The sequence below is a fragment of the Lissotriton helveticus genome, chromosome 5_1 (genome assembly GCF_964261635.1).
Source record: "Lissotriton helveticus chromosome 5_1, aLisHel1.1, whole genome shotgun sequence".
Taxonomy (NCBI): domain Eukaryota; kingdom Metazoa; phylum Chordata; class Amphibia; order Caudata; family Salamandridae; genus Lissotriton; species Lissotriton helveticus.
The window spans coordinates 1,034,084,415-1,034,098,163 of NC_136065.1; positions in this window are offsets into that span (position 1 = coordinate 1,034,084,415).

Genomic DNA, 13,749 nt, shown 5'->3' on the forward strand with positions numbered 1-13,749 from the left:
AGCGGAAGCCCTGAATGGAAATCTCGTCTCTTTTACTGGTGGCTTGTAGAATTGCCTCTTTAACTTTAAAGGAGTGCATTTTAACAAGAATATCATGGGTTCGTCAACGTTCTCTGCCCTACTGAGCCCCATCGCGGTGCACTCTTTCATCTTGATCTTCGCGTGGTTTGATCCCAGGATCTCTGCAAAGAGCCCCTCAATGAACGCTTCCAGGTCTGATCCATCCGCACCTTCCTCCAGGTCCTTAATTCTAATATTGTCCCGACGTGATCTGTTTTTCAGGTCCTCCGTCTTCAATAGGGCCGTATGTGGCTGAGCTTGTAGATCCTGTATGCTGTCTTGCGCGGCCTCTGTCCTTTTCTCCAGTTCCTGGGCCTGAGACTCCACCTCTGGGACGCGTGTACCCACAGAGTCCACATCTTGTTGGAGCGCAGTCATCCACTCAGTAAGGTCATCTTTCAGTTGGCCCAGGGAGGTCTTAATGTCCACTTTTAATTCTGCGCAGAGTTCGGATTTGAACTCCCTGAGGGATGCCATTAGACATTCTTCGGTGAGAGCCATGGTGTCTAAGTTCACGCCACGACATCTTGGTCGACCGTGTCAGAAATGCTGGCATTTCTGGCCTGGCCCTGTCTTGGATTGTATCCTTTCTCCAACTACGCTCCCAATCGGTACATCTGTCTTCCTTTTCTGCTCCTCGTATTTCACTTTCCTGTGGTGTTCCCCAGGGTTCTGCCTTGTCCCCTCTCTTGTTTAATCTTTATATGCAGCCCCTCCTTGTCTCTCTTCGTCATTCTTCTGTTACCACTTTTAACTATGCAGATGATCTGCAACTTATCTTTCCTATCGACCCCTCTCCTCTTTCTTGCTCTAATTTTCAAACCACAATGCTTAACATCTATGAGTGGATGAACTTCAGCCAGCTGAAGCTCAATCCGAGCAAGACAGAGCTGGTCCTGATTGGTGGGCCCCCTCATCCTTGGACTTCCAATTTCTGGCCCCCTGCCCTTGGTCCCCCTCCCTGCCCAGTTAACTCCGTGAAGAGCCTGGGTGTTACCATCTCTAGCGACCTTTCGATGCGGCCGCACATCAACGCTGTTACCTCGGCCTGCTTTTACCATCTCCGCAGAATCGGGAAGATCCGAAGGTTCCTATCACCAGAGGCTCTCACCCTTGTTATCTTGGCCCTGGTCACCTCACGTTTAGACTATGCCAACTGTCTATACGTGGGGATCCCGGCATACCATCTCCAACGCCTCCAATTGGTGCAAAACCAGGCAGCCAGATTAATTTATCAGCAGCCCAGACACCAACATGTCACCCCGCTGTTGAAAACCCTACACTGGCTCCCTGTTGCGCAACGTTGCATCTTTAAACTGGGATGTACTATTTTCAAATCTCTTTTTGCTTCTGCTCCTGTCTTTATCTCCCTCCGCTTGCACCCCTATGTTCCTTCTCGACACCTCAGATCTTCTGCTTACAATCTTTTGATCACTCCTAGGTTTAAACGCAAGAAGCACGGTGGTGCCTGTTTCTCCTTTCTTGCCCCGTTCACTTGGAATTCCCTCCCTCTCTCCATCCGGCTCAGCTCCGATTATTCCTCCTTTCACAAATCCCTGAAAACACATCTGTTCCGCCTTGCCCATGGCTAGCTGCACCCACCCCTTGTGCCCTTATCCACTGGTCTTTGAGCGCCAAGAAACCTATTGGTGTATGTGCGCGGTATTAAATTTTTTTTAACATAACATAACATAACACGCCCTGCTCCTGCAGTTGCTTCTTTTCTGCTGTAGGGAAGTAGCTGGACACCTTAGCTGGCCCTTTTCGGTGGCATAAGTGCAGTCCAATTGTCTCTTCTCTCCATGGGTGGCCCCCTTCTGTTCAAAGACTGTCCAGCTCTTCTAACTGGTGCCCTTTCAGGCGTAGGATATTTCCCTGGGGTGTTGAGTGTCCCTTGTATCCCAATCAGCTATAGGACTCCATAATGCTGGAGCACTCAGTTTCCCCTCTGGCTCCTGCAAAAATCTTCAGGCGCAGTGAGGGCTTATGCACAACCACTACTCTGGGCGGTGTCTTTCTGTGTGGCAGGGGCCCTTGCTTCATGCCCTCCTGGGCCTCTCTAGTAGGGCGATGTGTCTCTTGTCTCCCATTGTACTCCCCTCATCCTTGCTCATTTTACATGCACTACATGGCAGCGATGGCCGCCATCTTAGGGTCAGGCATCAAGGCTCTGGTCAGCCCGCGCTGCATCCCCCATTATCAGGGCACCCAGAGAGACATACACTCTCTATGTTAGGCAGACCCTCGGCACCAGTGGGGCCCCCAAACGCCACCAGCAGAAGTCTCTTACCAGTGCGCCCCACAAGGTTGATGATGGAAGCGGTGCCCGGTCTCGTAGCTGGGCGCCTCGCCTTCTCCTCAGGTCACAATCCGGAATCTGCTCCTCGCATACTGCCACGGCAGCCTCGAGGTCTTGTTAGTGGATGCTGCCGCCCTCCTCGGTAACGTGTTTTGGCCCCGTTAATGCTTGCTTCGCATCCGCGTTTATATGTTGCTGTCCACCGCCATTTTAAGTCTGGGCCGCTCCTCCTTCCCCTACCTTCTCCACTCTCCGGGGGATGGAAACGGCCCGTAACTCTGGTTTTCTCAACCGCCTGTTGCACTGCAGTTCATACCCCACGCTTAGGTGCGCTTTGGGACCATTAAACTCCCGCTAGCAATGGAGACAGCCACGGGGACGACAGAGCTGAGGTGAGCTACGTCCTCTCAGCCATCTTGCCTGGCCATGCCCTGCTGTGTTTTTTATTGATCCTGTAATCATTATGTCACCATTAAACATCACTTGCTGGGACATCATTGGGTCAAAGGTTATATGAGGTTATATGATCTTCCTGTGATGCCATTTGGGTGAAAGGGCATGTGATGTCACTTCTGCTACCTATGGTATTTTCGTTAATTGATGTCTATTTTGTTAAGCATCTGTTCTGGTTGTAAGATGCAGAGTCAAATGCAGTACATAAATTTACATTGGTGCCCTGGTTATCAGATACTCAAAAATGACACTGTTCTGCCCTTCAGGACCGCTAAAGTATAGTGACGAGAAGTATAAGAGGCCATATTTTGGGTTTCAAAGCGTTTATGCTCCTTCAATTCTTTAAAAAATAGCATTTGTCAACAGGTGTTACTGAGAATAAAATTATTATAAACTATAATTTTGCAATAGGACTGTTTTTAGGTTTCGACTTGGCGAGGGGCGAAGCCCCTCCCAGATCGAAATCTTTTGTTTTCAGTAGTGAGGTTCGGACCGCCTCTGTTTCCAATTGGCTAGCTCCATAAATGGAGACTAGCCATTGGGAGACAGAGGCTGTCAATCGCGCTTTCTCTCGAAAACGCGATTCGGGGGCGTTTCTGGTGCTTTTTTTAAGCCCCGCCCCTTTGTCCCGGGCCGCGCTGCGATTGGCTGCCGGCCCGGGACACCCCCGTGACGTCATTCCCGGGCCGCGCTGTGATTGGCTGCCGGCCCGGGACACCCCCGTGACGTCGGCCAATCACAGCGCGGCCCGGGACCTGACTTGTTTTCTGGTCTGGTTGCGTAGTGCATATGAACAGATGATTAAATACACACAATTCTCTGTGTACACTACTCCTATTAAGATGGCCTCAATTTCTCAATAAATGCAATCCATGCATATTCTTTCATATTGAAACGTAGGGATAAGAATACCCTTTTCCTGAAAAGAAAACTGGCTTTTTGTGTTGTTGTGCAACGTTAGATGTTTGTAACAAGCGTCCAACCTTTTCAAAATGCGTACATCGGATGAGGAATGTCTTAAATGTATGTGAAAAGTACTAGTCACATTTTTTGGATAGCACAAGTGAAAAAAACATTGGCAGTAGTAGTGCTCTTGGGCGCACTGGGTTACCACCTTGCGAAACGTATTCGGTGGTGGGGGCATTATTAGTCATGTGAGAACTCTGGAACACAAATCTGTTAGGAAGGGAAAGATGAAATGCGTCATCTTGCTCAAACAGTGGATGATAGCCTTAAAACCGGAAACTATTGTGACCCCGAGAGACGCCTGCAGAACGCCTCGTGTTCTGATCACATCGAATTGAAATGAGTGTTGCGTGTTTCAGAGCAGCTTGGTGCCGTGGTAGATTATGTTGAGGCTGGGAGAGGAGCCGCCGTCAGTTCTCCAAGGGGAAGCGGTCTCGTGATAGCGAGTTGCGGTAGCAGGCGTTCCCGCAGAGACTGTGAAAGGGTTAAGGAGTCAGGCGGAAGTGGGAGGGGCTTGCTGTGCTTCAGCTGCAGGCATAGGAAGTTTAGAAATGGGGTCGAGCTGCTGCCGGACTGGGGTGCTGTTGTCATTGCAGCCAGAGCGAGGGGTGCTCTTGCCATGAGAGCGCACCTCGCCCAGTATTGCTCCCCCAGCTATCCCCCGCTGCCTCCTCTTTCCTCACAGCGGTCAGTGCTGGTGTACTGGCCCCGTGCAGAGATACCCCCGCATCATGCATCGCCGCCACCAGGCAGCGAGCTGCTCATACCTGGCTCTACGACTCGTGCTGCTTCTGCTGTCATGTACCGCACGCCTCAATCTCGCAGCGACAGACGTCACTCCAGGTGAGAGAGCATAATGTGCGAGAAGATGCTAGGGGTAGGCGCTGTCTTGACAACAAACGCATGCTGGATCTGTCTAGTTCCAGCGTAACCTGTATTTTTTCTCTGAGTACTAAGGGCTTTGTGTCAGAAAACGAAAAAAAATGTTTGTCTTTTTTAATCTTTTGCGCAGAATTCACTTTTATGGGGACATGGTTATAAACTAAACCAGTTGTTTATGGAGTGTGCACAACTTTCACGCCCAATTCCTAAAAAGGTGTGAATCGAGATTTCTTACCCAGAATTGCATAAACACAGTATAAGTCCAAACAGCTCACCGAGCTTCTGGTTGCTTCATTTTAAATATTTTTGGGGGGAACTCCTGCCTGTCATATTGAGTTCATTAGTAGGTGCAGAGCGTGTACCTCATGAAGGTATGAGATGTATTCTGTTTCTGTCGTTCCTTTCTAAACTGCGATGGTCGGTAGTGTTGAGGCAGCACAGAGACCTGTGGTTGAAAGGGGCCACGGTGGTTCGAGCTGTAGCTTTCTGCGTAACCATGCTTTCATCGAACACCGCTTTAATTTGAAACCGTTAATATTCACAGCTGTAATTTCTTTTACAAGTGAAGGTGGCATTTTCTCCTCAACGGTTGGATCTTGGCCTGGTCCATGAATTTATGTAGATTGTTGTGCTCTGTTCCACAAGTGGTTTAAAAACATGGACTTCCAGGGTAGTCCTATGCATTTGTAAAGGCCCTGTAAAGGCAATAGAACAAATCTGTTAATTAGGAGTGGACACACCTTAAACCACAAGACCCTGCTCAGATTTCTCTTAGCCCGGTGATTTGAGTCATGGTTGTGCATAATTTCATGCAGTGACTTGGTGGAACCTCTTCATTTTATATAAAATATATAATTGGTCGCTTTAATGACTTCTGTGGCACATGTGTGTATGTATATGTGTGTGTGTATGTGTGTATATATATATATATATATATATATATATATATATATATATATATATATATATATATATATATATATATATAATTATATAATGTTTTACGGACAATGATGCAATTTTGTGAGCAGGATCCCATAAACATTTACACTTTTAACCTATCATTTTGCTAAACGGACATCAATGTTACAAAACCGCTTTTGATGAGCTACAGCCTAGGTAGTCACACATTGTTGCCAGTACATGCTTGTTTGCAAAATGCATTGTTTTTTTTAAATATTCTAAATTGTGACACATTTTTTTCCTTTAAATCTGCTTGCCCCCAGTATCTCTGTTGCATCGTCTGGTGTTTGTATACTTGCCACCAGTACCTCTCTCTCACTGGCCATGGTCTGGGTGCTTGCTTCAAGCTCCTCCCTACTTCCCTATATTGTCAGTATTGTCCCCCTCGCCGCCTCCCCCAGTTGTCCATGTTGCACCTGTTGTCCATGTTGCACCTGTTGTCCGTGTTACCTCCTCTGTTGTCAGTGTTGCCCCAGACATAACAAACAAGCATTTACAATGCAACGGTTTCGCCTTTGGAAAAGTTTGAGTTATTGGCAATGTAAAGGACAATGCCATTTATCTGTTTTCAAAACCAACACATAAATACAAATGTTGTCATTTACAATGCCAATAGCTCAAACTTTTCCAAAGGCGAAACCGTTGCATTGTAAATGCTTGTTCGATTTGTTTCCACATGTCACAATAGTTATTTTTTTCTTTGTTGATTTCTGGTGTGGACCGCTGTGTTTAGAAATAACTTATGAGTTTAAAAGCACCTGCTGCAGAGTTCCTTGTGCGTCCAGCAGTTTTCAGGCAACAAATGTCAAGAAAACTGGTGATAAATGTTCCTGCTGAAGAGAGATCGAGTTTAGCCTACTGGCAGTTTTGACTCACCATAAAATAGCACTGAGGTTAAGATGAACATGTACCATGCAGATTCCAGAATCGCATTTTATGTGGTTAGCTCAGCGGGTTACTGCTTTTGTCGCAGAGATCCTTTTGTTGCTTGCAGTTCCTAAATTACAATCCTGTAATATAGTACAGTGACCTAAGAAATTTCATCAAAAGAGCTGCATGCAAACTGCGTGGTATTGGATTGAATGTTATGTTTTACCCCAGTCTTTCATCATCCCAATGTTGCTTAAAAAGGATTTGTTTTGGTAGAATACTTTCTTATTAGTAAAGCCAACCCCCAACCACTGTGATACGTTTAAAATCCTACATTAGTGCTTCTCCAGACCAAACATTCTTAAAATATACTGCCTAGTTGTATGGATGACATGCGATTCCTACACCTCTGAATTCTCATTGTCTTAATTAAAAATTTCCTATAGACTGATTTACACTCATATTATTCATTGTCTCTGTAAAATGTATGTGTAATATATCAATGTAGGGTGCCAGAGCACTTTACGAATAGACCTATAAAACAAATACAATGTATATGAAAGAGGGACTAGGGAGAGATGAGGGGCACTGTTAGAGGGTGGGAGTGAGGGAATCTTGGAGAAAGTAGTAATTGTGCGGTGGCAAAAAAGATTTGCGCACCAGGCGCTACCAGCACTAAAGCCAGCCCTGTTGATCAGCACACCCCAGTGAAAAGTGCTTGCTGGTCAATTAAAAGTAAACAAAATAACAATTACGTGAATAGGAAACTTTGGGACCTCACAATAATCTATAAATAGTTGTTTTAGTAACATTATAAATATCATGAAAATATATCCCGGTAACAAGAACACGGTTTAAAAATACCACATGAGGTGAGATGTTCACACCAACAGAAGGAAGAAGTTCCAGAATACTTTATATGTGGGATGTTAAAAAGGTCACATGTCACATTGTATCCGAGCAATCTAATGTGATTCTTATGCTATTATTTGGAATTCTTTTTAAACAAATAGATTTCATGGGTGTTACATTGCAAACACGTGCAAAATAAACTGGGCCTGGGGGTTTGTTTGATTAAACGTTCATGTACAATCTCTATATGTCACGATGATGAAACTTCCATTTACAATCTCTATATGTCACAATGATGAAACTTTCACATACAATATCTATATGTCAGGATGATGGGAGCGTTTGCTCATTGGGAAGGGAGTTCAGATGCAAGTGTGACAGAGGAGCTGATAATAGCACAGTAGGTGAACACCAGGAATTGGCACTACCTTCTTACCAAAAGACTTTTCGCAGCATGCATTAAACGACTGGATATCACCATACACGAGGTGCAGACAAAGAAAATAAACAAGCATTGTCATAGCCAATAGGTCTCGCCTTTGGGACCTTAAAAGTGTTTAGCCATGCAGGACATTAGCAACTATAGCTTAATTCCTGAATATGTGTAAAGCTATATCAAGCCTTAATTGTAAAAAAAATTATAAACTGCAAACAAAATATTAAGTGTATGCCAAATTGCAGGCACATGACGTATGAAGCAAATTAAACAAGTGTCATTTGTTTGCTTAGAAGAGCGAAACCACAATCTACAATAACAAAATGTAGTTCCTTGAGATGCACGCATGTTCACCTACCTACATACATCCTCCATTCTAGAAGCCTGAATAGGTTGTAGTGCTGGCTCCAGAATGCACTAAACACAACTGAACGTCTGCTTGTGCCTGCTTGTGTAGAAGTGTCTTTAGTTACATTGTTGATACGTGTATTTAAATGTATATTATTTGGCAAATATAGTGCATGTATATCACCTATGCTTAATACCCATTAGGTACATATCTACATTTGCGTATTTTACCCCTGCCAGGGAACTAAATGGACTGATGGAAGTGGTGATGGAAAAACAGTGGGGGGGGGGGGGGAGGGGGGGGGGGTAAATACATGGACGGGTGTAGATGGTTTCAGACAGCAGAGCTATCAATTAGGTTACATCAATCTCATTAATGCCTAAGCCAGCAGATACTTTAAGACCTTCCACATCTATCATGAACATTTGGGATAGCAGAGCTTCCCCAGATGTGTGACAATACAGCCCCCAGGCAGGAGATTCGTGCCTCTGTCTGTTCAAACCTTATGCACCTTATGCAACCTTCCCCCCTCTCCGCTCTTACTCTTTCCAGCTTCTGTCCTCAGCCCTCACATGCCCTTGCCCTTTGTCCCCACCCTGTTTTGCTGTGAACCTTAGACAGACTTCCTTTCGTCTCTATGGTTGTCTCTTCCCTTATCCTCACTCCCTCTCCTCCCCTACCCCCCACTACTTTCTCTCGCCTTTCACTCCTCCCCTAATTGTATTGCTGATTGTTTGATTTAATGTTTACTTGTTGATCTTCTTCTAGTATATTGTTGAACCACATTGTTGCACTTCCTGTCGTCTCTCCTATCGTCTCCTACCGCATCCTCACTCTATTTATGTCTCTCCCTCCCTCCTCTCTCAATGTTTTGAGACTGATCTACTTTGTCTGATGCCTGATGGAGCTACTTGGTTTAGCTATTGGGGAGATGGGCCTTGGATTCCCTCCTTGGTCGTCACCTACCCAGTCGGTCTTTAGGCAGACTTCTTTTCGTCTCTCCTTATTGTCTCTTCCCTAGCCCCTATCCTCTCTCCCCTGAATCTCTCCCCTTGCCTGCTACTCTGCCTACCCCCTGTCCTTTGTGCCCTTTAACTAAGCACTCCTTCTCCCCTTGTTGGGGAAAGATCCAATATTTATACTCTGGAGTCTCAGCGAACCCGCTGAGTGAGTCCACTGCGCCAAGGGAGCAACTCACACTTGAGGTATGGTATGGCACCCCTTGCCAAAGCACTCCCTCTCCCCTTTTTGGGGAAGGATCCAGTATGTAGGTCTTGGAGTCTCGGAGCCCTCTCTGAGAGAGTCCACTGCGTAAAGGGAGCCTCTCGCAATAGAGATAGGGAAGGGATACCACTTCCCTTGTGATCACAGCTTACTGGACTTTGGACGTTGCCTTGACTCGTCTACCGGTTTGTGTCCCCGTCACCCTTCCTCTCTTCTCCCCATGCTGTGTCTCTCACCCTCCCCCTCCCCTCCTCTTTCCCACCTTCTTTATCTGTCTACTTCCCCTACTCCAACCCCCCCCTGTATCTCTCACCTTGCCTTCTTTTCCCCTTACGTATTTCTGCTTATTGTTTTTCTCGACCGTACAAGTAACTTTGTTGCCTGCTCTAAGAACTGTGTAACCTTTGTAACGATGTAACCTGTAACTATGATCTGATGCTCATTTAAAGCGCTCTGATACCTCCGGGTCTAGCCAGCGCTATATAAAACTTTTAAAATAAATAAATACATAAATAAATACACAGCTGTGGGCGAAGCCATGGGCAGCACAGATGTTTCTTAACATACACCCATATCTCAGTAGCAATTATGATAACAGAGCCGCCCCTCAGGTGACACACCTCTGTAAGGCCTGTGACAACACAGCCACCTCTGGGTTACAATGCACTCTGTGACTGCCAAGACTGAAGAGCTATCCTTAAGTTTCCATTGCCATCACTAACACCTGAGAGAGCAGAGCATTACTTAATTGACACACATGTAGGTAGTGCGAGAGTCAGCAGAACTACCCTAAACCCATCACAGCTCTCATTAATGTCTGCGTCAGCAGAGATCTACCTCAGGCTACATTACTCTCATCAAGGCCTTCGATAAAATATCCTTCTCTAAATGCACATCTCTCAGTAATGCTTAAAACAGCAGAGCTATCGACTGGGTCACGTAACTCTCATTAACTGAGACAGGAGAGTTCTATCAGAGGCACCGAAGCTGTTGTCAACAGTTGGGACAGCAAAGCTACCCCACAGGTTACCTGGATGTTATGATTCCAGCAACAGCTGTCCCCCGCAGGTAAGCATGCTCATGCGGAGTTAAGCATCAGGGTACACAGCTCTCACTAGGCCGGAAACAGCAGTGCTATACCGATGGCTACTTTTATGCTACACACCTCTGAGTACGGGTTGAGACAGCAGAGCTGTCTCTCAAGTCCTCAGTATGTTATATCCACATTTGTAAAGCACTCAGAACCACCTAAAGCGGAGCGTTCCTTCAGGTTACACACTCATGCTCAATGGTTAGATTCTAGAAACATCTACAAGGGGACCCAGTCGCCAGTAATGCTTGAGAAATCAGAGTTACTTGTTAACCTATGCAAGGGCCACTGAACATAATTGATTTTATGGCCATAAAGTTTTCCACTTAATTATGGAATTGGCCCATTCACACATGACCCATTATCTGCTGCTTAAGCTGCAGGTTTTAACAAAACATGTTTCCAGCTCAAAAGAATAAAAAGTATCTAAAACGTGGGGACACCAGATGCAATGCAGTGGAGGGCCATTCACAAAAGTTGACTGGTCACATTTGAATTTCTTATTGTTGTATGGGAGTGCTAAACTGGTACAAATGAGGTGAATCCTGGGCCCAGACTGTGGTGTTAATGTGCAAAAAGGACTAAATAATGAAGTAAAGCTATCAAAGAAATTGCTGAATATTTTGCCTTTTCTTTGCTACATAATTTGGTCAACCCTACCGCAGAGGTCCCCCTCTTTTTATAATTCCAGTGAACCGGGCCTATGTCTATTGCAGTAAGGATTTAGACTGCAGCTGTCTCAATGGCTCAGACCTCAGAGGAAGGAACAAAGTCCAGGCCGCACAAATTACACATGATCTGGCCTCAGATTTCAGATCTTACTTGTGTTACATTAATCAGTATTGAGTGAACAGCAAACCTATCCACAGGTCTAAGGCCTTAGGCAGCAGAGGTATCTCTAATGTTCGACAGCTCTCACTTATATATCATCCTTGCCGCAAGACCATTCCATTCAAGTCAATCAGACCTACTATATTTGTCAACACTTAATTCTGTTTCTAACCTCTCACCACTTCTTGAGGGAAGGCGGTTCTGAGCATTTTCACAGTGTGATAAAGAACAGTCTGATGCTGCTGCCCAGGTAATCCCTCTGCCTCAAGAGTGTCAGCAACTCTGAAGAACTTAAATGCCACCTCAGGAGTTCAACCATTTCTGTTGTAAGTTAATCCCCAGTGGTGCACATCCCAGTACAGTGATGTTTGAGTCTGGAAACAGTAAGTGCAGGAACTCACAGGATTACTGCAATTGTAGTGAAATGCTCAGTACTGTCTTAAAAATAGCCATCCCCATCTGTAAAGGGCCAAGGTTGCCCCTTGCGGCAGAGCAGCCCTACCGTGGAGGCTTGGCAGTATCTGAGGTTCACCACAGCTTCCCTGCTGCAAGCACTGCAAGGGTCTGGTCTGAAGCATAGAGGTGTTGATGAACTGTGCGCGTGCTGCCCTATCACAAGGACAGCAGCCCTCCGAACCGCTGCTCCTGCTGGCTGACCTTGCACTGCGTATAAACCCCCCTTTCACAGCACTGTGCAGGAAGCTCAAAAAGTGATGCGTTGGAAACTTCTTTGCGATGAAAGCCAAAAAAATACATCGCAACAGGGTATTTGTCCCATTTCAGGAAATGTTAATTTAGAAAAAATAGAACAAGCAGCAATGAGCAGGTGGTGGTGGGGGACGGAAGCACACAGTGGCCTCTCGTGATATTTGTAAGTAGTGGGGTGAAAAAGTGCCTGATGAGTTTACTGTGGCGAGAGAACCCGACCGAAAATATTATATTATTCAGTATAATCAGAGAACTTCACTACCCCTAAACAAATCGATTCACCTGTAAGCAGCGGTATTTTCATTTACTTTTGCCTTCTCAACATTTTGACAACTGTGTGCCTCCTTCATACACATTTGCACAGAATCTCAATTGCAGCTGAAATAAGTGACCTTTGCTCTGTTTGATTAGCAGAGAGGCAAAGGATTGGATGACCAAGTTTTCTGAACACCTTTTTGAGTCACCAACAGGCACTGTGAGAAATTTGCACTGCCTTTAGACTCCAGAGCTCTCAGTGTTGGCCCATTAAAAATGCCTGAAGGCGACTCAGTTCAAAGTATGCACTGTACAAGAGAAATATGCTACAGAAAAAATACAGCAATACAACATCCTGCAAATAGAGAGCTCTCTTAAGGATTGGAAGATTAAGTAAAACATGAAATATAAACAGAAACTACATCACTGGCATGGAATGCCTTAACATTTTATACATTATTTGTTCAGAAATCGATCAGTGTTTTTGACAGTTGTGGATGGGTGGATTGGTGGATGCATGCATGTAGGTACTTACGTATTTATGGTTGTATGACTGGGATGTGGATGGATGAACAGATGGGTGAGTGGATGAATATGTTTGAGGAGGATGGATGATGAATGGGCAAATGTGCTGATGGGTGAATGAATTGATGTGTGGGTTATGAATGGACGAGGTTGTGGGGTGAATAGATGGATTCAGGAATGAACTACATTGCTGGCGTGGACTGCCTTAAAGTTTTATACATTAATTGTTCAGAAATCGATCAGTGTTTTTTGACAGTTGTGGATGGGTGGATTGGTGGATGCATACATGCAGGTACATACATATTTATGGCTGGATGACTAGGGTGTGGATTGATGAATGGATAGGTGAGTGGATGAATGTGTTTGAGGAGGATGGATGATGAATAGGCAAATGTGCTGATGGGTGAATGAATTGATGTGTGGGTTATGTATGGATGAGGTTGTGGGGTGAATAGATGGATTCAGGAAGGGAGGGATGGATGAATTGGATAGTAGAACAGATGATGTTGTTGAAGAATGGTAACTTGGTGAATGGAATGATGACATATGGATTGATGAGTGAATGGATGGACAGGATGATGGAAGAGGTAGATTCATGGATTGATCCCTAACGGAAGGGTAGCTAGATTGGGATTTTTGATAGAAGGTTGAGTAGATGGATATGTGTATGGTAGGATGGGTGCATAACACACTCCTTTAGCACAATACACAGTGCCAACAGCAGTGGACAGAGATTGTGAAAACTTGTAGCTTGTATCTAGCTATAATAGTCATTAAACTGATAGGGTGTTAAACTAATTATATTCGCATATTGCACTTTGCGATTTTAAGAGCTACTGGCTATTGAGAATCAGTCTGACCCTGCAAAAGGTACAGCAGGACCAGTCATCAAATTCACACACATGCTTTCAGACATCTAAAATGGTGCTGTGTCTCACCTCCTCTCCTTCAAAACAGTTTGGCAAGCAGCTTTTAAAATGCCTGGC